The sequence below is a fragment of the Schistocerca piceifrons genome, chromosome 6 (genome assembly GCF_021461385.2).
Source record: "Schistocerca piceifrons isolate TAMUIC-IGC-003096 chromosome 6, iqSchPice1.1, whole genome shotgun sequence".
NCBI classification, from domain to species: domain Eukaryota; kingdom Metazoa; phylum Arthropoda; class Insecta; order Orthoptera; family Acrididae; genus Schistocerca; species Schistocerca piceifrons.
In genome coordinates, this window is record NC_060143.1 from 531533193 (window position 1) to 531556074 (window position 22882).

A 22882-nucleotide genomic window follows, 5' to 3' on the forward strand; every position below is an offset into this window, starting at 1 on the left:
CGTTTCTTGCGTTGGCCTTAGCACTGTGTTTGAAGAAGAAAAAGAAAACAGGCCGCTGGTCCAGGGAATAGTTGAAATTTAGAGAGAAAAATACACACGAAAATCTGCTGAACGAAATATTACGCTAAGTACCTGAAGATACATCAGCTTTCTCCTAATGGACGGCTAATCTTTTAATAACTGAGCTACTTCGTCCTCACACTGAGAAAGATGAACAAATACACGAGAATTTATTCTCTTGCACTTGTTCATCTAACGACAGTTCATTAAAATACCACAACATGGGAACACGTAAAAGGGTCAGTAAAATGAAAACGAGATTTGAAAAAAATGGTTCAAATGGCTCTGAGCACTATGGGACTTAACATCTGAGGTCATCAGTCCCCTAGAACTTAGAACTGCTTAAACCTAACTAACCTAAGGACATCACACACATCCATGCCCGAGGCAGGATTAGAACCTGCGACCGTAGCGGTCGCGCGGTTCCAGACTGAAGCGCCTAGAACCGCTCCGCCACACCAGACGGCGAGATTCGGAACAAAGTAAGTAAACTCTTTATAATTGCAAAAGTAATCGCTATAACTGTTAATACACTCATCCCACTGTGAGACAAGACGGACAATGCCCCAAAGAGAAATGCTTCCAGATGCCTACGGAACAGGGATTGTACCAGGGCGTGCACCTCGTCGTCCGCAGCAAATGGACGACCATGAATTCCTTCAGGCTTCCAAAAATATGCAAATGGCATGGAGAGAGTCCAGGCCCACATGTTGCCAAGGTTGTTTCGGCTACTCTGCAGAAGTTACGCTGCGAACTCCCAACAAATCCTCCAGATGGTCCCGATTTCTCCCCATGAGATTTCCGTGTTTTTGGAACCCTGGGTAAAGACATGCGTGGCCGATGAATAGGTGCACGCTCAGGTACCATCATGGTTCCATAGGTAACCGCAAGCACATTTCTATGAAGGCATCGGTCGTCTTGTCCCACAGTGGAATTAATGTATTAACAGTTATGGCGATTACTTTTGAAATAATAAACAGTTTACTTACTTTTCTCCATCTGTCTTGTTTTCATTTGACTGCCCCCGACCTATCCCTGTGTAATACAGCTTGTACCCGCAGGATTGGTCAATATTAGGGATACGACACGAGCGATCTTTCACTGCAAGAAAGTGTAGTAAACATGGGTTCTGTAATGCATACGTTAAAAGGAATCAGGACTACTTTTTCGCTACTATGAAACAAACCTCTTCTACTGCAAGCTCTTTGCTTTCCATGTTTTGGGACGTGGTAGTACGGACGAAAACAAGAGAAAATGCCCAGTAATCATTGTCTCTAAAGTTCATAGCTTAAGAGCTATGCACACTTGATCATCTTCGCTACTGTGAAACTGTTCTACTGAAGAAGTGCTCATAGCTCTTAGAGCGCATGTTTACTAGACTCTTTAGCTTCGAATTATCGTTCGTGTAATATCCCTGATTACTGACCATTCTTCCTGGGACACGCTGTATATGGCATTATATATAAGCTGAAGAGCCAAAGAAACCGGTACTCCCGCCTAATATCGTGTAGGAGCACGACGTGGCATGGACTTGACTAATGTCTGAAATATTGCTGGAGGGAACTGACACCATGAATCCTGCAGAACTGTCCATAAATCCGTAAGAGTAAGAGGGGGTGGAGACCTCTTCTGAACAGCACATTGCAAGGCATCCTAGATACGCTCAATAATGTAAATGTCTGGGGAGTTTGGTGGCCAGCGGAAATAACTCAGGAGAGTGTTCCTGGAGCAGTTCTGGACGTGTGGAGTGTCGCATTGTCCTGTTTGAATTGCCCGAGCCCGTCGGAATGCGTAGTGGACATGAATGCATCCTGGTGATCAGATAGGATGTTTACGTACGTGTCAGCTGTTGTATCTAGACGTATCAGGAGTCCCATATCACACCAACTGCACACGCCCCACACCATCACAAGGCCTGCGCCGGCTTGAACACTCCCCCGCTGACATGAGGAGTCAATATATTCATGAAGTTGTCTCCGTCCTTTCGCTCGATACAATTTGAAACGGCACTCGTCGAACCAGGCAACGTGTTTCCACTCGACAGCAGTCCAATGACGGTGCTGAAGGGGCCAGGAGAGGCGTAAAGCTTTCTGTCATGAAGTCATCAAGGGTACACGAGTTGGCCTCTGGCTCCGAATGCTCACATCGACGATGTTTCGTTAAATGGTTTACACGCTGACACTTGTTGATGGCCCAGCACTGAAATCTTTAGCAATTTGCACTTTTGCCACGTTGAGCGATTCTCTTCAGTTGCCATTTGGTCTCGTTCTTGCGGGATCTTTCTCGGCAGCAGCGATGTCGGAATTTGATGTTTTACCAGATTCCTGATATTCACGGTACACTCGTGAAATGTTGGTATGGGAAAATCCCCACTTCTTTGCTACCTCGGAGATGCTGTGCCGCATCGCTCGTGCGCCAACTATAACACCACGTGCAAACTCAGTTAAATCTTGATAACGTGCCATTGTAGCAGCAGTAACCCATCTAACAACTGCGCCAGACACTTGTTGTCTTATTTAGAGGATGCCGACCGCAGCACCGTATTCTGCCTATTTACATATTTCTGTATCTCTGTATTTGAATACGCATACCAGTTTCTTTGGCGCTTCAGTGTGTATGTAATGTGTGTGTGTGTGTGTGTGTGTGTGTGTGTGTGGACAAATGTCTGGCGAGGGGCAATACATTAGTAGTGTGAGGATAAGTTGACGGCCGGCCGCTGTGACCGAGCGGTTCTAGGCGCTTCAGTTCGGAATCGCGTTGCTGCTGCGGTCGCAGGTTCGAATCCTGCCTCGGGTTTGGATGTGTGTAGTGTCCTTAGATTAGTTAGGTTTAAGCAGTTCTAAGTCTAGGGAACTGATGACCTCAGATGTTAAGTCCCATAGTGCTCAGAGCCATTAGAACCATTTGTTAAGTTGAGAATTTGGATCTGACGGTAGGTGTGCTATGCTTGTCCGCACAGTTGCACTGACCACTGTGTCCAGATGGCTTCGTGGCCTGACAACGTGCGCAATAAGCAGGAGACCCTGGTTCGAATCCCAGTCCGCCACAATCAATGGCCGCGATCACTTCGTCTGTAGTTCCTTTCGCAATGAAGTGAGCTAAATTGCAATAAAACTCTTTTTCGCTAAAAATATGCGACAGTTTGCAGTCAATCAAAATTTCTCTCAAACACTTCAAACAGGCTCAGTGTTTGACAAACACGTCAAACAGTGCCTTACTCTGTCAAATATTTGACGAACGCCCAGGAAAGTTTGACAGGTTGATTGAGTACAGGGGGGGGGGGGGCTTCAGTGACCTCGACCAGAAAGGCTGGCGGTGCTGCGAAAGTACCTGAAGCTCGCGCGCCCACAGCCCGTTGGACACGGCGGAAACTGGTGCATCGCGCACGCCGGCGCGCCGCGCCGAGCCGCGTCGCGTCGCGTCGCGTCGCGGCGTCTAAAAGTGGCGCGTGACGCCCGGTCGGCGGCCGGCTGACATTTCGGCGCGGCCCTAATCAAATCTGACGCCACTTAATAGAGTGACGCCCGCGCCGCGCCGCGTTGCTACTAGCGCGCCTTTTTGTTTTTCTCTCCTCGCCGGCCGCTCGCCATTCCTCCGGGCCGCCTAAGAATAGCGGTAATACTGAGTGCCGGCGTGATGTCACCGCGGGGATCAACTGTGCGGTGCCGCCCCCCGCCGTCTCGGCGCCTGCGTGGGCGGCGCGGTCACGCCCCTTTCAACGTGGTCGCGAACTCGTTACGTGGTACCTCCGAATGTGGGTCAAACGACGTCGGCACGCCGTGTTCTTTAACGCTAACGTTTAAGACTCCACTGTGCTACAAACTGTGAAAAGTTAAACGTTATGGTCTCGTTGTAGCGTTTATGCCACACCCCGCCCACGTTTACTACATATTGTTGCTATGTTCCAGTGCACAGTAGAGGAAGATTTTGCTGCGGGAGGCTAGCAAGTAGTTGGGATCTCAAGGCAGACTCATCGAACTGCGCACCAGTTGGAGACATAGCGTGAGTACGGATGTTCAGATGTGTGTGAAATCTTATGGGACTTAACTGCTAAGGTCATCAGTCCCTAAGCTTACACACTACTTAATCTAAATTATCCTAATGACAAACACACACACACCCATGCCCGAGGGAGGACTCGAACCTCCGCCGGGACCAGCCGCACAGTCCATGACTGCAGCGCTTATGACCGCTCGGCTAATCCCGCGCGGCAGCGTGAGTACGGAACGGCGGGTAAGACTTATATCGTACTGGAGCAGGGAGAGAGGCAGTGGGGATTTACCTGCCACACTGGGCGCTAAGAAGCTAATCTTTTATTAGGCATATTTACTATCTGAAAATTAATGTACAGTTCCAACCATGCTGATGACGTTACCTGTTCTGAGAACTTTTATTAATAATAATTTCAGTATCACTCATCAGGAAATACTGATTACAAATCTTAGCTACTGTCAGTTCTTATTGATAGAAAGGATGATCACAAGTGCATCCTGAGAGGGCAGGCGCCAAACTGCTAAGTTGGCTCACTACCAGTCTATAATCGATTTCCGTGGAGGTAACTCATGACTCCGTGTATCATATCTGATCTCACTTAAAGACTGGACAGTTTGCTGAGAAATAGCCGCAGATTACGTATTTTTCATATGTTGTGTTAATTCAAGGCAGTCTGCTATCGGTTTTCGAGGTGACAACAAGCGAAATACTGTAAGAAGTGCAGCTCCGTATAAGGACGCAATTAATTGTTAAAATAGACTCGAAAAACATATTTGTGCGACCTCATGTTGATTCTTAGGTCGTTTGAAGCATTTTTGTGACTTTTGAGGTGCTCAGGAACTAATAATTAATGACTGGGCATCTTGTTATGAATATTAACGATAGACTGGCTCTAGAAATCGTTTTATTAATTTAGCGATTAATGAAATAAAGCGGAATTCGTTGGCATCCTAATATTATACTATCATGTTATGCTCAGCATTTAAACCTACCCACTTGCGACATTATTATCCACTATTTATGGCGCAAGCATTAGAGCTCGCGGCCGACGAAGAGGAAACCAAGCAGGTGAACGACTATGGGACATTCTTAGTGGACGCGAGATAAGGAAGTTGCCCCCCCCCCCTCCCCCCCCTCCCCCCCCCCCCCCCCCCCAGTTGTGTTAGGGACAGTGATCGCAGAAATTTCTTGCAAAAATCTAAAGTGTTTGTCAATCTTGGTACAAATTTGAAATGGGAACTTTTATTTACAGTAACCCACAGTGTAGCTTACGTGGGGTCAAATCCGCGTTTACTCTAAGACTACTTTTTACCATCGACACTAATATTCATTATATCATGTTCAGTCAGTAAACGGATCCAAGCCGCTTCTCCAGACACTTTGTGACCACGACTGAATTGAAACGAACGAAGACACAGATAAGGCCGAAATACTAAACGTCTTTCTCCACAACCGCTTAACAGAAGATATCGAAATAAGTGGCTAAGAGACAGAAAAACATCCGAAACCACTGACTCTTCTTTCATTATTGGATCTCTCACTTCCACACACTTATCTCATTCTTCACACCGTTTTCTCCATCGAGTAGTGTGTGCACAGTGTTCTGTTTATTCATGCACCTTGTTCATTTCCGTATTAGCGGTAAAGTGTCCTTGCCTACCACAGCACCACGATTCGGCAGTCTACCAATATAATTTGTCTAATTTAAAGCGCTTGGTACTTTATTAAAAAAAATGGTTCAAATGGTTCTGAGCACTATGCGACTTAACTTCTGAGGTCATCAGTCGCCTAGAACTTAGAACTAATTAAACCTAACTAATCTAAGGACATCATACACATCCATACCCGAGGCAGGATTCGAACCTGCGACCGCACCGGTCACGCGGTTCCAGACTGAAGCGCCTTTAACCGCACGGCCACACTGGCCGGCGTACTTTATTCCTAAAACGTACTACGGAACCACACATGTATTGCCAATGACTGCTAGACATTCTAAGAGACAAGTCGAGTGCGGAGAATGTTGCGCAGTTCAGTTTTCGGCGGGTTCCGGCGCCCTGTATGCAGCTGTAATGCACACGAATGCTTCGGTTTCGACTCTACGACCATGTACCAGTACCGGCGCCTAACAACAAATAATGACATTAATAGTACAAACAACACAAATCATGCAGCACATAGTATGAGCATCTTTTCTATAAAGCTGGGTGCCTTTACGGTAAATATTTTTCCGTCTAGCTCAGGTTGCGAAAGTTGAATTATAACCTCCAGGTATTTTATTTAAACGTGGTAAACCCTCGAAGTAAGTAGCTTATAAAACTCTTGTTACAGCGATACTTGAGTTTCGTTCGCTAGTCTGGGATCCTTATGAGATAGGATCTAGTACGAAGACTGGTCTGATGCGGCATTCCACGCTACTCTACCCTGCGCAAGCCTCTTCATCTGCGAATAACTACGTACTTCAGCACATACTTGCTACATTTTTCTCCTGGTCTCCGTCTAAATTTGTAATCCCGGAAACTTCCCTCTAATGCTAAACTGCTGATCGCTTAATGTCTCATAACGTGTCCTATCAACCGAGCCCTTCTCTTAATCAAGTTGTGCCCCAAATTTCTTCTCTCCACATCTGGCACCATCTTATTAGTTAAATGGTCTACCCACGTAGCATTCTTCTGTGGCACCATATTTCAAAAACTTCTCCTTTCTTTTTGTCTAAACTGTTTATCGTCCACGTTTCACTTCTATACAACACTACACTCCAAACAAATACCTTCAGAAAAGACTTCATAACACTTAAATCTGCATTCGGGATTAAATTGTTCTTCTTCTTCTGAAACGCTTTTCTTTCCGTTACCAGTCTACATTTTATATCCTCTCTACTTTGGACATCATCAGTAATTTTACTGCCCAAACAACAAATGTCATCTACTACTTTCACTGTCTCGTTTCCTAATCTAGTTCCCTCAGCTTTGCCTGATTTAATTCGACTATATTCCATTCCCCTACTTTTGTCGATGTACAACTTAATCCTCCTACCAAGACACTATCCTATCTATTCAACTGCTCTTCCAAGTTCGCTGCCCCTTTGACAGAATTACAATGACAGCGGGAAACCTTAAAGTTTCTATTTCTTCTCGTTGAACTTTAATTCCCACTGCATTTTTTTTATTATTTTGTTTTCTTTACTGCTTGCTCGTTGTGCAGTTGAATTCCATGCCAGACAAGCTACAACCCTCCCTCACTCCCTTTTCAACAATTGCTTCCCTTTCGTGTCCATCGACTCTTATATTTGTTGTCTGCTTTCCGTAGAAGTTGTAAACGGCCTTTTCCTCTCTATATTTTACTCCTGCTACCTTCAAAATTTCAAAGACTATGTTTCAGCCAACAAGTCAATAGCTTTCTCTAAGTCTACAAATACTATAATCATAGATTTACTTTGAAGCTGTAGGGTCCTGCGTACATCTCGAGAAGTAATTACAGAGATTAGAGTTCAGATGAGGCTCAGGAATAATCGTTATTCTCACGCACCATTACAGAATGAAACGGTAAGGAGGAGAACTGACGGTGGTACGAACAGTATGCTCCAGTAGTTATTGTAAGAAGATTTTCGGTATAAAAGATGTAGATGTTGATGTGCTAAGACAGTGGCCCGTGGAACAATAAACCATTAAATGTACACTGACGGAGAAAATTCGCAACACCAAAAAATAATTAATGTAGACTAATGAAACTTCGGGAATACATTTGCCTATTTAACATATTTAAGTCTGTAAGACCGCAGGTTAATGTTAAGGGGAGATAAGCCAGTTCAAACATGAAACACTGGTACATTAATATCATTAATAACCGATGTAACAGCCAGAATTTTGCATGCAAACGTGCACGTATTGTGTTATACAGGTGGTTTGTTGGATGGAGTTCCATGCCTGTTGTGCTTGGTCGGTCAATCCAGGGACGATTAATGCTGACTGTGGATGAAACTAGAATTTTCGTCCGATCACGACCCATATGTGCTCGACTGGAGACGGATATGGTGATCGAGTAGGCCAAAACAACATGTCGACACTGTATAGCATGTTGGGTTATAACAGCTTTATGTGGGCGAGCGTTATCCTGTTGGAAAACACCATCTGGAATGTTGTTCGTGAATGGCACCACAACAGATCGAATCCCCAAATTGACGTTTGAATTTGCATTCAGGGTGCGTGGGATAATCACGAGAGTGCTCCTGCTGTCATACGAAATCGCATTCCAGACCACAACGCCAGGTGTAGGTCGAGTGTGTCTAGTATGCAGGTTGGTTGCAGGCCTTCAGCTGGTGTCCTAACCAACACGGCCATCACAGCCACCGAAGGAGGCTTTAATTGGAAAAGACAACAGAGCTGCCCCCTACCCTACAATGAGCACTCGTTTGACACCATTTTAGTCACAAATCGGGCTCAGTGCAATGCACGCTACAGGGTGTCTCGCTCCGATCTGTCCTTGAAGTAACCGATTTGTAACAGTTCGTTGTGTCACTGTCGTGACAAGTGCTGCTCAGATTTCTCCTGCAGATGCCGTACGATGCGCCAGAGCCGTACGTCGAACACGGTGGTCTTCCTTCTCGGTAAAGCCACGAGGCCTTCGGATCCCGGTCTTCTTACGATAGTACACTACTGGACATTAAAATTGCTACACCAAGAAGAAATGCAGATGATAAACGGGTGGTCATTGGACAAATATATTATACTAGAACTGACATGTGATTACATTTTCACGCAATCTGGGTGCATAGATCCTGAGAAACCAGTACCCAGAACAACCACCTCTGGCCATAATAACGGCCTAGATACGCATGGGCATTGAGTCAAACAGAGATTGGATGGCGTGTACAGGAACGGTTGCCCATGCAGCTTCAACACGATATCACAGTTCATCAAGAGTAGTGACTGGCGTGTTGTGACGAGCCAGTTGCTCGGAAACCATTAACCATACGTTTTCAGTCGGTGAGAGATCTGAAGAATGTGCTGGCCAGGGCAGCAGTTGAACATTTTCTGTATCCAGAAAGACCCGTACAGGACCTTCAACATGTGGTCCTGCATTATTCTGCTGAAATGTAGGGTTTCGCAGGGATCGAATGAAGGGTAGAGCCACGGGTCGTAATACATCTGAAATGTAACGTCCACTGTTCAAAGTGCAGTCAATACGAACAAGAGGTGACCGAGACGTGTAAGCAATGGCACCCCATATCATCACGCCAGGTGATACGCCAGTATGGCGATGACGAATACACGGATGCGACCATCATGATGCTGTAAACAGAACCTGGAATCATCCGAAAAAATGACGTTTTGCCATTCGTGCACCCAGTTTCGTCTTTGAGTACACCATCGCAGGCGCTCCTGTCTTTGATGCAGCGTCAGGGGTAACCGCAGCCATGGTCTCAGAGCGGATAGTCCATCCTGCTGCAAACGTCGTCGGAACTGTTCGTGCAGATGGTGGTTGTGTTGCAAACGCCCCCATTTGATGACTCAGAGATCGAGACATGGCTGCACAATCCGTTACAGCCATGCGGATAAGATGCCTGTCATCTCGACTGCTAGTGATACGAGATCGTTGGGATCCAGCACGCCGTTCCGTATTACCCTCCTGAACCCACCGATTCCATATTCTGCTAACAGTCATTGTATCGCGACCAACGCGGCAGCAATGTCTCGATACGATAAACCGCAATCGCGATAGGCTACAATCCGACCTTTATCAATGTCGGAAACGTGATGGTACGCGTTTCTCCTCCTTACACGAGGCATCACAACAACGTTTCACCAGGCAACGCCGGTCAACTGCTGTTTGTGTATGAGAAATCGGTTCGGAACTTCCCTCGTGTCAGCACGTTGTAGGTGTCGCCACCGGCGCCAACTTTGTGTGAATGCTCTGGAAAGCTAGTCATTTGCATATCACAGCATCTTCTTCCTGTCGGTTAAATTTCGCGTCTGTAGCACGTCACCTTCGTGGTGTAGCAATTTTAATGGCGAGTAGTGTACATTCTTGAGACCACCGCTGCCAGCACTCATGTACAGTGCTATCATTTCTGCCAAGTCTTTCTGCGATGTCGCAAAAGGAACATCCAGCTTATAGCAGGCCTGTTACACGACCTCGTTCGAAATAAGATGTCTATAATGGCGTCTTTGTCACCCTAAAGGATGGCCGGTGTGGCCAAGCGGTTCTAAGGCGCTTCAGTGTGGAACCGCGCGACCGTTACGGTCGCAGGTTCGAATCCTGCCTCGGGCATGGATGTATTTGATGTCCTTAAGTTAGTTAGGTTTAAGTAGTTCTAAGTTCTAGGGGACTGATGACCTCAGATGCTAAGTCCAATAGTGCTCAGAGCCATTTGAACCATTTGATTTCGCCCTAGAGGCATTCTTGACTAACATCAACTCACCACGTCCAATCTCAAGCTCGTATTTAAAGCAAACCTGATTTGCATCCACATAGTGGCGCTGCTGGCATCACTCTTATTTGACTGGCGCTATATTTGTACAGACGTTATCTTTCCGATGTAGACACTTGCTCTGGTTAAAATGGCTCTGAGCACTATGGGACTTAACTTCTGAGTTCATCAGTCCCCTAGAACTTAGAACTACTTAAACCTAACTAACCTAAGGACGTCACACACATCCATGCCCGAGGTAGGATTCGAACCTGCGACCGTAGCGGTCGCGCGGTTCCAGACTGTAGCGCCTAGCACCGCTCGGACACCCCGGCCGGCATGCCTACCAACTTTCGTTCAGGTCGGACAGCACCTTCTTGGTGTTGCGATTTTTTTCCGTCAGTGTGTATAGCGAGTGTTGCTTGAAATAAAATGTCGTTCCTGAGACAATGTAACAGAGCGGAGGGAGAAGCAAGAGCTACACCATGAACTCATCGCAGCATCTCGTCCGGTGACTTAAGAGAGTGTATAAACTGACAAATAGTGGAGAAGAAGCGGAGGTCGTACCATGAGGCCATCTCGCGCGCGAGATGTCTTCGGTGCAATATTCGGAATAGGTTTTGCCTTTTAGGAGAACCAGGAAGTCGGCGCTTCCGAAGCGATCCGCCGCGAGTGTGGACAAGAAGCGCCGCCGAGTGGCACTGGAGCGACTTCCTGCTGGTAGCTGGCCCCGGCGTGCCTTATCTGCCTCTAAAAGACGCCGCGGCGCGCGCAAGAAGCACGGGCTCCAGCCCCAGTGCTCCAGCAGGCTCCAGCCGCCGCCTAGGGCATGCATGGCGGCCGCTCCGTCCGAGAAGAATACAGCGTAAACCCCCCTGGACCCTCCGGAAACTGAACTGCGCAAAATTCTCCGCACTCTTCAAATGTCTAGCAGTCGTTGACACTACTCAAGTGCTTTGGCGATAGTTGGCTGCTATACAGTGAGGTGCGTTTCAGATTAGACAAATTCTAGAATTAAGCGGGCTTGGTAGACTGCAAATCGCAGTGCTGTGGTAGGCAAGGACACTTTGGTGGTAGTACACAAGCGAACAACGTGTGTAACTAAACAGAACTCTTTGCACATGCCGATCGATGAAGAGGACGATACACAGTGTGTGGCAACGACAGACACAATACTAAAAGAAGAGTCCGTGTATTAAAGGTCTACATCTTCATCTACCCCCATGAACCATGGACCTTGCCGTTGGTGGCGAGGCTTGCGTGCCTCAACGATACAGATAGCCGTACCGTAGGTGCAACCACAACGGAGGGGTATCTGTTGAGAGGCCAGACAAGCGTGTGGTTCCTGAAGAGGGGCAGCAGCATTTTCAGTAGTTGCAGGAGCAACAGTCTGGATGGTTGACAGATCTGGCTCTGTAAGCAGAAAGGTGGATGGAATATATAGAGGGTAACAATTTGTCCATTATATTTGCACTGTTGAGCTCCGTGGCCGTGGATAATGATATTTCATTGTAAAAATACAGCAACCAGCCACTTTTTAATGCGTTTTATTTATGCCAATATGCATTTCGGGTTTGCACCCATCTTCAGCTGGCAAATTACATGGATCTTCAGTTACTACAGTAGTACAATCTCGACAGCAGTTTGGATGCTGCAGCAGGCCTGTGCAAAAGCAACGATTCTAATCATTTACTTCAATTTCGCGAGTTTAAAGTTACGCACTATCAGTTGTTCATTTTACTTACATTCTCCTCTCCTTGTTTTTTCTTGGCTTTTCTTCTTTCTTGCAACAACACAAACACTTTTCATCACGTATTTTACACAGGCGCACTGCGTTATCCGCCATGTTGTCGACTGACAGTTTTTGTTTACATACAAACGTTTTATCTGTGGACAGAGTTATATTTTTCGAAAGTGTTGAGGTTATGAGATAAGCTACTGTTTTCTAAACATTGACTTCGGTGACAGAAGTATTCAATACTACAAAAAAAAATGTATACATTGTACTTAGAATATTTCTGTCACCCAAGTCAATGTTTAGAAAACAGTAGCTTATCTTATAACCTCAACACTTTCGAAAAATATAACTCTGTCCATAGATAAACCGTTTGTATGTAAACAAAAACTGTCAGTCGACAACATGGCGGATAACGCAGTGCGCCTGTGTAAAATACGTGATGAAAAGTGTTTGTGTTGTTGCAAGAAAGAAGAAAAGCCAAGAAAAAACAAGGAGAGGAGAATGTAAGTGAAATGAACAACTGATAGTGCGTAACTTTAAACTCGCGAAATTGAAGTAAATGATTAGAATCGTTGCTTTTGCACAGGCCTGCTGCAGCATCCAAACTGCTGTCGAGATTGTACTACTGTAGTAACTGAAGATCCATGTAATTTGCCAGCTGAAGATGGGTGCAAACCCGAAATGCATATTGGCATAAATAAAACACATTGAAAAGTGGCTGGTTGCTGTATTTTTACAATGAAATATATAGAGGGTCTATACAGGGGCGAAGTTCTTGAGGACAAAATTATGCAAATGGAAGAGAATGTAGAAGAAGACGAAATGGGAGATACAATACTGCGTGAAGAGTTTGACAGAGCATTGAAAGACCTGAGTCAAAACAAGGCCCCGGGAGTAGACAACATTCCATTAGAACTACTGACAGCGTTGGGACAGCCAGTCCTGACAAAACTCTGCCATCTGGTGAGCAAGATGTATGAGACAGGCGAAATTCCCTCAGACTTCCAATCCCAAAGAAAGTAGGTGTTGACAGATGTAAAAATTACCGAACTATCAGTTTAAAAAGTCGTTACTGCAAAATAGTAAAGCGAATTCTTTACAGACGAATGGAAAAACTGGTAGAAGCCGACCACGGGGAAGATTAGTTTGGATTCCGTAGAAATGTTGGAACACGTGAGGCAATACTGACCCTACGACTCATCTTAGAAGAAAGATTAAGGGAAGGCAAACCTACATTTCTAGCATTTGTAGACTTAGAGAAAGCTTTTTACAATGTTGACTGGAATATTCTTTCACATTCTGAAGGTGGCAGGGGTAAAATACAGGGAGCGAAAGGCTATTTACAATTCGTACAGAAAGCAGATAGCAGTTGTAAGAGTCGAGGGACATGAAAGGGAAGCAGTGGTTGCTAAGGGAGTGAGACAGGATTGTAGCATATCTCCCACGTTATTCAATCTGTATATTGAGCAAGCAGTAAAGGAAACAAAAGAAAAATTCGCAGTAGGAATTAAAATCCATGGAGGAGAAATAAAAAATGATGGTCGAAGTAGAGAGGATATAAAATGTAGACTGGCAATGGCAAGGAAAGCGTTTCTGAAGAAGAGAAATTTGTTAACATCGAGTATAGATTTAAGTGTCAGGAAGTCGTTTCTGAGAGTATTTGTATGGAGCATAGCCATGTATGGAAGTGAAACATGGACGATAACGAGTTTGGACAAGAAAAGAATAGAACCTTTCGAAATGTGGTGCTACAGAAGAATGCTGAAGATTAGATGGGTAGATCATATAACTAATGAGGAGGTATTGAACAGGATTCGGGAGAAGAGAAGTTTGTGGCACAACTTGACTAGAAGAAGGGATCGGTTGGTAGGACATGTTCTGAGGCATCAAGGGATCACCAGTTTAGTATTGGAGGGCAGCGTGGAGGGTAAAAATCGTAGAGGGAGACCAAGAGACGAATACACTAAACAGGTTCAGAAGGATGTGGGTTGCAGAAGGTACTGGGAAATGAAGAAGCTTGCACAGGATAGAGTAGCATGGAGAGCTGCATCAAACCAGTCTCAGGGCTTAAGACCACAACAACAACAACAACGACTCTCGTCATCCTTAAGCGAAATGAATGTTGACGGCAGTAGGACCGTTCTGGAGTCAGCTTCAGATGCTGTTCTCTGAATTTTCTTAATGGTGCTCGTCGGAAAGAATGTCGCCTTCCCTCCAGGGATTCCCATTTGAGTTCCCGAAGCATCTCCGTAACGCCTGTGCGTTGTTTGAAACTGCCGGTAACAACTCTAGCAGCCCACCGTTGAACTGCTTCGATGTCTTCCTTTAATCCGATCTGTTGCGGATCCCAAATACTCAAGCAGCACTCAAGAATAGATCGCACAAGGCCTCCTCCTATATGATGTCTCCTTTACAGATGAATCACACTGTCCTAAAATTCTCCAATAAACCGATGTCGACACTCGTCTTCCCTACCACAATCCTCACATGCCAGTTCCATTTCATATCTCTTGGCAACATTTAAACAGTATGACTCAAGCAGGACTCTAGTAACGCTATATCATAACATTACTGGTTCGTTTATCCTTCTCAGCTGCATTAACCTACAATTAAAGCCAGCTGTCGTTCCTGACACCAACTAGAAATGTTGTCTAAGCCATCTATAACCGTCGATCTACCTCCTTTCAGAGCTGCCTCGGAAAAACCCCAGTTACACAGTACTTGCGAAGTACCCTCTACCGTGCAATGTTTTCAGAGTATAAATGTTGGTGTTGATACCTATCCCGAGTATAGCAGCTTATTTCTCTCGAATCTCGCTAGACTCCCATCTGTGTAGCTGGATTGGTTTGCATTACTTCTTAAATAAAGAAACTGTGCACACGAGAAGAGCAACGAGATCAGAGTGTCACTGACGGAATGATAAAGTAGAGAAGCAACTTGTCATAGCACTTTCTGTGCGTGTCTGAATCGACTGCTAAATACACACATCAAAAAATGTTTTGCATCACCTTGGTTCCGAGAGTTCCGGAACCTGTACAGAACATTGGAATAGAGATCAACATAAACATCATTTCTGCCATTTTTATTGCTCTTGAAAACCGCACATTGCATATGGTACACAACATACGGCGAGACCTTCAGAGGTGGTCGTCCAGATTGCTGTACACACCGGTACCTCTAATATCCACTAGCACGTCCTCTTGCATTGATGTATACCTGTATTCGTCGTGGCATACTATGCACAAGTTCATCAAGGCACTGTTGCTTCAGATTGTCCCAGGCTCCAACGGCGATTCGGCGTAGAGCCCTCAGAGTGGTTGTTGGGTCACGCCGTCCATAAACAGCCCTTTTCAATCCATCCCAGGCATGTTCGATAGGGTTCATGTCTAGAGAACGTGCTGGAGACTAGTCAAGCGATATCGTTATCCTGAAGGAAGTCATTCACAAGATGTGCACAATGGGGGCGCGAATTGTCGTCCATGAAGACGAATGCCTCGACAATATGCTGCCGATATGGTTGCACTATCGGTAGGAGATTGGCATTCACGTATCGTACAACCGTTACGACGCCTTCCATGACCACCAGCAACGTACGTCGGCCCCACATAATTCCACCCCAAAACAGCAGGGAACCTCTCTACCTTGCTGCACTCGTTGGACAGTGTGTCTAAGCGTTCAGCCTGACTGGGTTGCCTCCAAACAAGCCCCCGACGATTGTCTGATCGAAGTCATATGCAGTGGTGAAGAGAACGTGATGCCAATCCCGAGCGATCCATTCGTCATGTTGTTGTTGGGCCCATCTGTACTGCGCTGCATGGTGTCGCGGTTGCAAAGATGGACCTCGCCATGGACGTCCGGAGTGAAGTTGCGCATCATTCAGCCTATTGCGCACGCTTTGAATCGTACCACGACGTCCTGTGACTGCACGAAAAGCATCATTCAAAATGGTGGCGTTGCCGTCAGGGTTCCTCCGAGCCATAATCCGTAGGTAGCGGTCATCCACTGCAGTAGAAGCCCTTGGGCGGCCTGAGCGAGGCATGTCATCGACAGTTCCTGTCTCTCTGTATCTCCTCCATGTCCGAACAACATCGCTTAGGTTCACTCCGAGACGCCTGGACACTTCCCTGGTCGAGATCCCTTCCTGGCACACAGTAACGATGCGGACGCGATAGAACAGCGGTATTGACCGTCTAGGCATGGTTGAACTACAGACAACACGAGCCATGTACCTCCTTCCTGGTGGAATGACTGGAACTGATCGGCTGTCGGACCCCCTCCATCTAATAAGCGGTGCTCATGCATAGTTGTTTACATTTTTGGGCGGGTTTAGTGACATATCTGAACAGTCAAAGGGACTGTGTCTGTGATAAATATCCACAGTCAACGTCTATCTTCAGGAGTGCTGGGAACCGGGATGATGCAAAACTTTTTTCTAATGTGTGTAGCTCGGTTGCACAAACCAGTAGGTCAACAACAACAGGAACACAACATGGCAGGACCAACAAGGTGCAGGAAGCTGATTAACTAAAAAATGACTCTGAGCACTATGGGACTTAACTTCTGAGGTCATCAGTCGCCTATAATTTAGAACTATTTAAACCTAACTAACACACATCCGTGCCGATTCGAACCTGCGACCGTAGCGGTAGCGCTGCTCCAGACTGAAGCCCCTAGAACCGCTCGGCCACTCTGGCCGGCGCTGATTAATCACTCATGCGGCTGCTGACGATCACAAATGTTCTATCTTTAGGAAGTAATCTTAAAAAATTCATAGCGCCACAGAAAAGAGTCCACAGAGGAACTAAGTACGTACAAATTTAAACACGTTTGGTTGCTCATAAATCGAATCTCTCACCACGCGCTGTCAGGCATAATGTTAACGGAGGCTACTGTTGCCCTTCACGCAGCATAGCACCTCTCGCAGTTAGCCAGTGGCTACGCAGCGAACTGTGAACCTCCATTAGCAAGTACAATGATCGCGTGAAACCGGTTTAGCACGCCTCGTAAACGTTGCGAGCACTTCAGATGGCATGCAAATTCGCATGTAGTTGGCTAACAGAAGTTTGTTAAGGACTAGATACCTTCTGCTGATATCCTTTCGCGACAAGTTGGGTTGCAGAGGAGATTTTTATCTTGCGTCTAAACTGAATCTCACCTGATTTCTGAATGTCGCTGCAATGCAAAGACACGTGGAACTGTAAAACATGGAAACTTCTCACGTAATATATGTATCATCGTTTTCTCCTAACTGTTCTTAAAACTGCCTCCTTCCTTTCTCCAACTCAATGAAATTTTATGGTTCGTAACCATGGCTCCATTACAGCTTTCGCAGGGGCTGCGCTTTCATATGGAGCTTTGTTACTCTGTTAGGTACCGCGGAAACTAAGCTGACCAGTTTCGGTGTCTGACGGCAAATTTACCAAAGCTACCGTGTGCTACCAGTTTCTCTCTCATTCGACTTGACTGTATTAACAGTAGCCTCTTCACAGTAGTTCACAGGCGAGGTACTCCGTGTTCGCATCGACCTTCTCTTTATAATTGTATAAATTGCCGGCCGCGGTGGTCTAGCGGTTCTAGGCGCGCAGTCCGGAACCGCGTGACTGCTACGGTCGCAGGTTCGAATCCTGTCTCGGGCATGGATGTGTGTGATGTCCTTAGGTTAGTTAGGTTTAATTAGTTCTAAGTTCTAGGGGACTGATGACCACAGTAGTTAAGTCCCATAGTGCTCAGAGCCATTTGAACCATTTTTGTATAAATCGAGATGATATTTTAACTACTGACGCCGTTGGCATGATTGTTTTATGTATCTCCACTGCAGGATGTGATTTTAGTAAGTGACTAAAAGTTTTTGTGCTTGTAATACTTTGGTAGTTTTACGGTTACTTAAGCTATAAGTGCTTTTTCTTTCTCAGTTATGGTGCTAAGTTTTTGCTAATGAAGGTGTCTTCTTGTCCAGGTGTATTTTGCTTCTGATGAAGGTATATTTAGTTATACCGAAACCGTGGTCAAGGATTTTAATAAATCTTTATCCCGCAACTGTTTGGCTGTTATCATTTACCGTGAAAATTTTCAACCAATGCTGTTTCAGCCATGTTTAAAATCTTGTATTATGGAAGAGTAACAGTGAATTTATTGTTCATTATCATAACACACTCCGGACAAGATGGCGCAGAAGTTAAGACATTGGAGGAGCAACTCCCTCTCTCTCTCTCTCCCCCCCTCTCCCTCTCTCTCTCTCTCTCTCTCTCTCTCTCTCTCTCTCTCTCTCTCTCTCCCTCTCTCCCTTCTCTTTTTTTCCAAAATTATGAGTATGCCTGAGTTGCTGTTCATAGTATCTTGATAATCTTGCATATAATGTAATATATTTGGCCGCAAAGGGTGTGTGTAGGTTTGTGAGAAAGGGATACAGGCTCTTGTGATCAGACACAAAAAAAGGAAAAAAAAGAAAATAAAAATAGAAAAATAAAAATAATTTTCGTGGTATCAGTACTGGATAATGTAGAGTGAGGACTCTGCTGGATAGATCGGTAAACATTAACAAAATAGTAAAGATGCGCTCGTCAAATACAGTGTACACGTTCAGTGCGTCGCCACGACGCTTTTATTTCGTTCACTCGGATCCCTCGCTGCATGACCGGTTTCGACCCAAGGACTTGGGCAGCCGGAGGCCATATGCCAATGACCTCGTGTGGAGGCGGAGATCGCAAAGTCTCGCACCGCGAAAGTCGTGTTAGAATGTGTGGTAAGGAGTGCACCTGCGTTCTAACAAACGGCCAACGTACTTGCTCGGAGTGGATTTCATATGAGAGCGCATATTTCAAAGTTTAAGGAAATTCGTGTCAGCGGCCTAATACGATATGTCAGCTACAAGAACACAAAGAAGGAAATAAAATTCGCCACACATTTCTGTTTTTGCCGTGTGCTTCTGTTCACTTAATGAGCCATGTAAATGTATCGGTCTACACGATAGGAAGCGATGAAACGACAGGAGAAAATTGTAAATGGTTCAAATTACTCTGAGCACTATGGGACTTAACATCTGAGGTCACCAGTCCCCTACAACTTCGAACTACGTAAACCTAACTAACCTAAGGACATCACACACATTCATGCCCGAGACAGTATTCGAACCTGCGACCGTGGCAGTCGCGCGGTTGCGGACTGAAGCGCCTAGAACCGCTCGGTCACCGCGGCCGGCGAAGATTGCAAGATGGGACGTCTCATAACATTTCGGAAATATTCCAGCTCGTACAAAAGACCTTGGGCAATTGAAATGTGGCTGCTTACATTTATTTTCGGTCACTAATGGCCAAAATATTCCAACGGATTCTCGTGTATGCAAACGGATTGCATACAGAAATGACGGTTGCCTTTAGCCGACGTGTGTTTGCGAGCATTGTTTCTAGGTGTCTCCATCACCGCTGGCTTGCAAGTGAGACATTTACCTCTTAGCCTGTATTACGGAAGTGAGCTTTCACACTGGATTAGCAGAAGAAAAATTAAAAATTACCCGAAAAATGATATGCATCAGTACACATATAATGGGGTGCCACAACTTCAGTAATTATTTTAAAGTTTTTCGCTTATGTTCGTAAGAAAGAAATCGTAAGTCGTCCTTATTTATAGACGTTTCTTACGTAAAGGGAAATTTGGAGATGTAACCAGAATTTTCTAGAACGATTATGAAAATAGAAATCCATGATATAAACTGCAGCCGGCCGGTGTGGCCGAGCGGTGCGAGGCGCTACAGTCTGGAACCGCGCGATCGATATGGTCGCAGGTTCGAATCCTGCCTCGGGCATGGATGTGTGTGATGTCCTTAGGTTAGTTAGGTTTAAGTAGTTCTAAGTTCTAGGGGACTGATGACCTCAGATGTTAAGTCCCCTAGTGCTCAGAGCCATTTTATAAACTGCACTCAGTGGATTTTACGTTCGTCTTATACACTCCTGGAAATTGAAATAAGAACACCGTGAATTCATTGTCCCAGGAAGGGGAAACTTTATTGACACATTCCTGGGGTCAGATACATCACATGATCACACTGACAGAACCACAGGCACATAGACACAGGCAACAGAGCATGCACAATGTCGGCACTAGTACAGTGTATATCCACCTTTCGCAGCAATGCAGGCTGCTATTCTCCCATGGAGACGATCGTAGAGATACTGGATGTAGTCCTGTGGAACGGCTTGCCATGCCATTTCCACCTGGCGCCTCAGTTGGACCAGCGTTCGTGCTGGACGTGCAGACCGCGTGAGACGACGCTTCATCCAGTACCAAACATGCTCAATGGGGGACAGATCCGGAGATCTTGCTGGCCAAGGTAGTTGACTTACACCTTCTAGAGCACTTTGGGTGGCACGGGATACATGCGGACGTGCATTGTCCTGTTGGAACAGCAAGTTCCCTTGCCGGTCTAGGAATGGTAGAACGATGGGTTCGATGACGGTTTGGATGTACCGTGCACTATTCAGTGTCCCCTCGACGATCACCAGTGGTGTACGGCCAGTGTAGGAGATCGCTCCCCACACCATGATGCCGGGTGTTGGCCCTGTGTGCCTCAGTCGTATGCAGTCCTGATTGTGGCGCTCACCTGCACGGCGCCAAACACGCATACGACCATCATTGGCACCAAGGCAGAAGCGACTCTCATCGCTGAAGACGACATGTCTCCATTCGTCCCTCCATTCACGCCTGTCGCGACACCACTGGAGGCGGGCTGCACGATGTTGGGGCGTGAGCGGAAGACGGCCTAACGGTGTGCGGGACCGTAGCCCAGCTTCATGGAGACGGTTGCGAATGGTCCTCGCCGAAACCCCAGGAGCAACAGTGTCCCTAATTTGCTGGGAAGTGGCGGTGCGGTCCCCTACGGCACTGCGTAGGATCCTACGGTCTTGGCGTGCATCCGTGCGTCGCTGCGGTCCGGTCCCAGGTCGACGGGCACGTGCACCTTCCGCCGACCACTGGCGACAACATCGATGTACTGTGGAGACCTCACGCCCCACGTGTTGAGCAATTCGGCGGTACGTCCACCCGGCCTCCCGCATGCCCACTATACGCCCTCGCTCAAAGTCCGTCAACTGCACATACGGTTCACGTCCACGCTGTCGCGGCATGCTACCAGTGTTAAAGACTGCGATGGAGCTCCGTATGCCACGGCAAACTGGCTGACACTGACGGCGGCGGTGCACAAATGCTGCGCAGCTAGCGCCATTCGACGGCCAACACCGCGGTTCCTGGTGTGTCCGCTGTGCCGTGCGTGTGATCATTGCTTTTACAGCCCTCTCGCAGTGTCCGGAGCAAGTATGGTGGGTCTGACACACCGGTGTCAATGTGTTCTTTTTTCCATTTCCAGGAGTGTACGACGGAAGACTACACGTTCCAGTCTATCGACTGTCTCGCTGCACTCCAGGATCTCTTTGGAGCAAAAGAAATCAAAATACTTGGACACCTTGTGTCAAACGCAGGTGTGTGGGCAGACCCAGAAACGGATATCTATAACGGATTTCCTATTCCTAAAGGTATTAGAGACGTGAGAAGCTTCATCGGATTATGTTCTTATTACTGTCGTTTTATCAAAGCCAGGCCACTCCAAGAGAGCTCCTTTGCAGAGCCCATGGTCGGTCATCAGTGGTTCTCTTCAGGAAGAAGGAAAGGCAGTTCCTTAGAAACCATCTGGCGAGTCGTCCTGTTGGATCCTTAAGACCTGTCAACCATCAAAGTAAATGATGGTATGTAACAACTGTGAATGGCCTTCCATAGAGATACTGTCGAAATGATGTCTCGATGAACAATGCTACATGATTTCTTAACGTTATCAAAAATACGTGCGTCCATACTTTTCTTCTATGCCTTTTTTTTCCTTTTCCGTAATCCTCTTAATTCTTCGTTCTAAAATGAGCAGTTTAGTATACGCAAGTGCGCAGTGCGAGTGTTTCATGACTTGTTCCACGTTATTTCATGTAAGCGAATGAGTAGATCCTTCGGACGACGAAAGACAGTAGGAGTTTGCTTTACGACTTGAACCTTACGACCTATGACTAAGATCGGAAGCTCGACCTCAGTCCCCTACAATGTCTGTGCGATAAACGCACAAGTCTACCTTGACATTTGCGTACCGGCAAACCTTAGCTACATAACTGGGCGAAATAGCTGGCAAGTCGCGTTTCGTGCACCATTAGTGACACAGAATTATCTAACAAATAGGACCTCCTCCATAAAAAAAAACCTTGAACATTAGGAAGTCATTTCTTTACGTAAAACGTCTTTGTACGACGTTAGTTGTAGAACTATGAATCTAATTTTGCTTCTTGTGTTCCCGCTCACAACCGCTTCGATTAATCGTAGTTGTTCTCTAATATTTTATCCATCTTCAGCAACAGTTGCATAAAATAAATTTAGTTTCTTATCTGATTTCAGGTACTTAGTGTCCTTCTTCAGAAGGTTATAACTAAAGCGTTGTTTGACTCTAATAAAGCGCTGAAAAAGGGCACTAAATTGGTTAAGAAATTAAATTTCTTTTATATATCTGGTTGCTGATTATTCCGATATATAGCATGATTGTGTGTTTTATTCTAGTTCTCGTTGTTCTAACCGTCATTTGCAACAACCTTGTAGGCTGGTATAACGCTACAACTGCGTGACTAGTACGCTTGATTCTTCGGAAACAGTATGAGTCGTCA

The 22882-nt window shown here is 46.0% G+C and overlaps 1 protein-coding gene across 1 annotated transcript in view; it reads right to left on the reverse strand.

The window, feature by feature from the left end:
- Nucleotides 1-22882, reverse strand: part of LOC124803440 — a 1230576-nt gene that overhangs the window by 989572 nt on the left and 218122 nt on the right. The window lies entirely within an intron of this gene.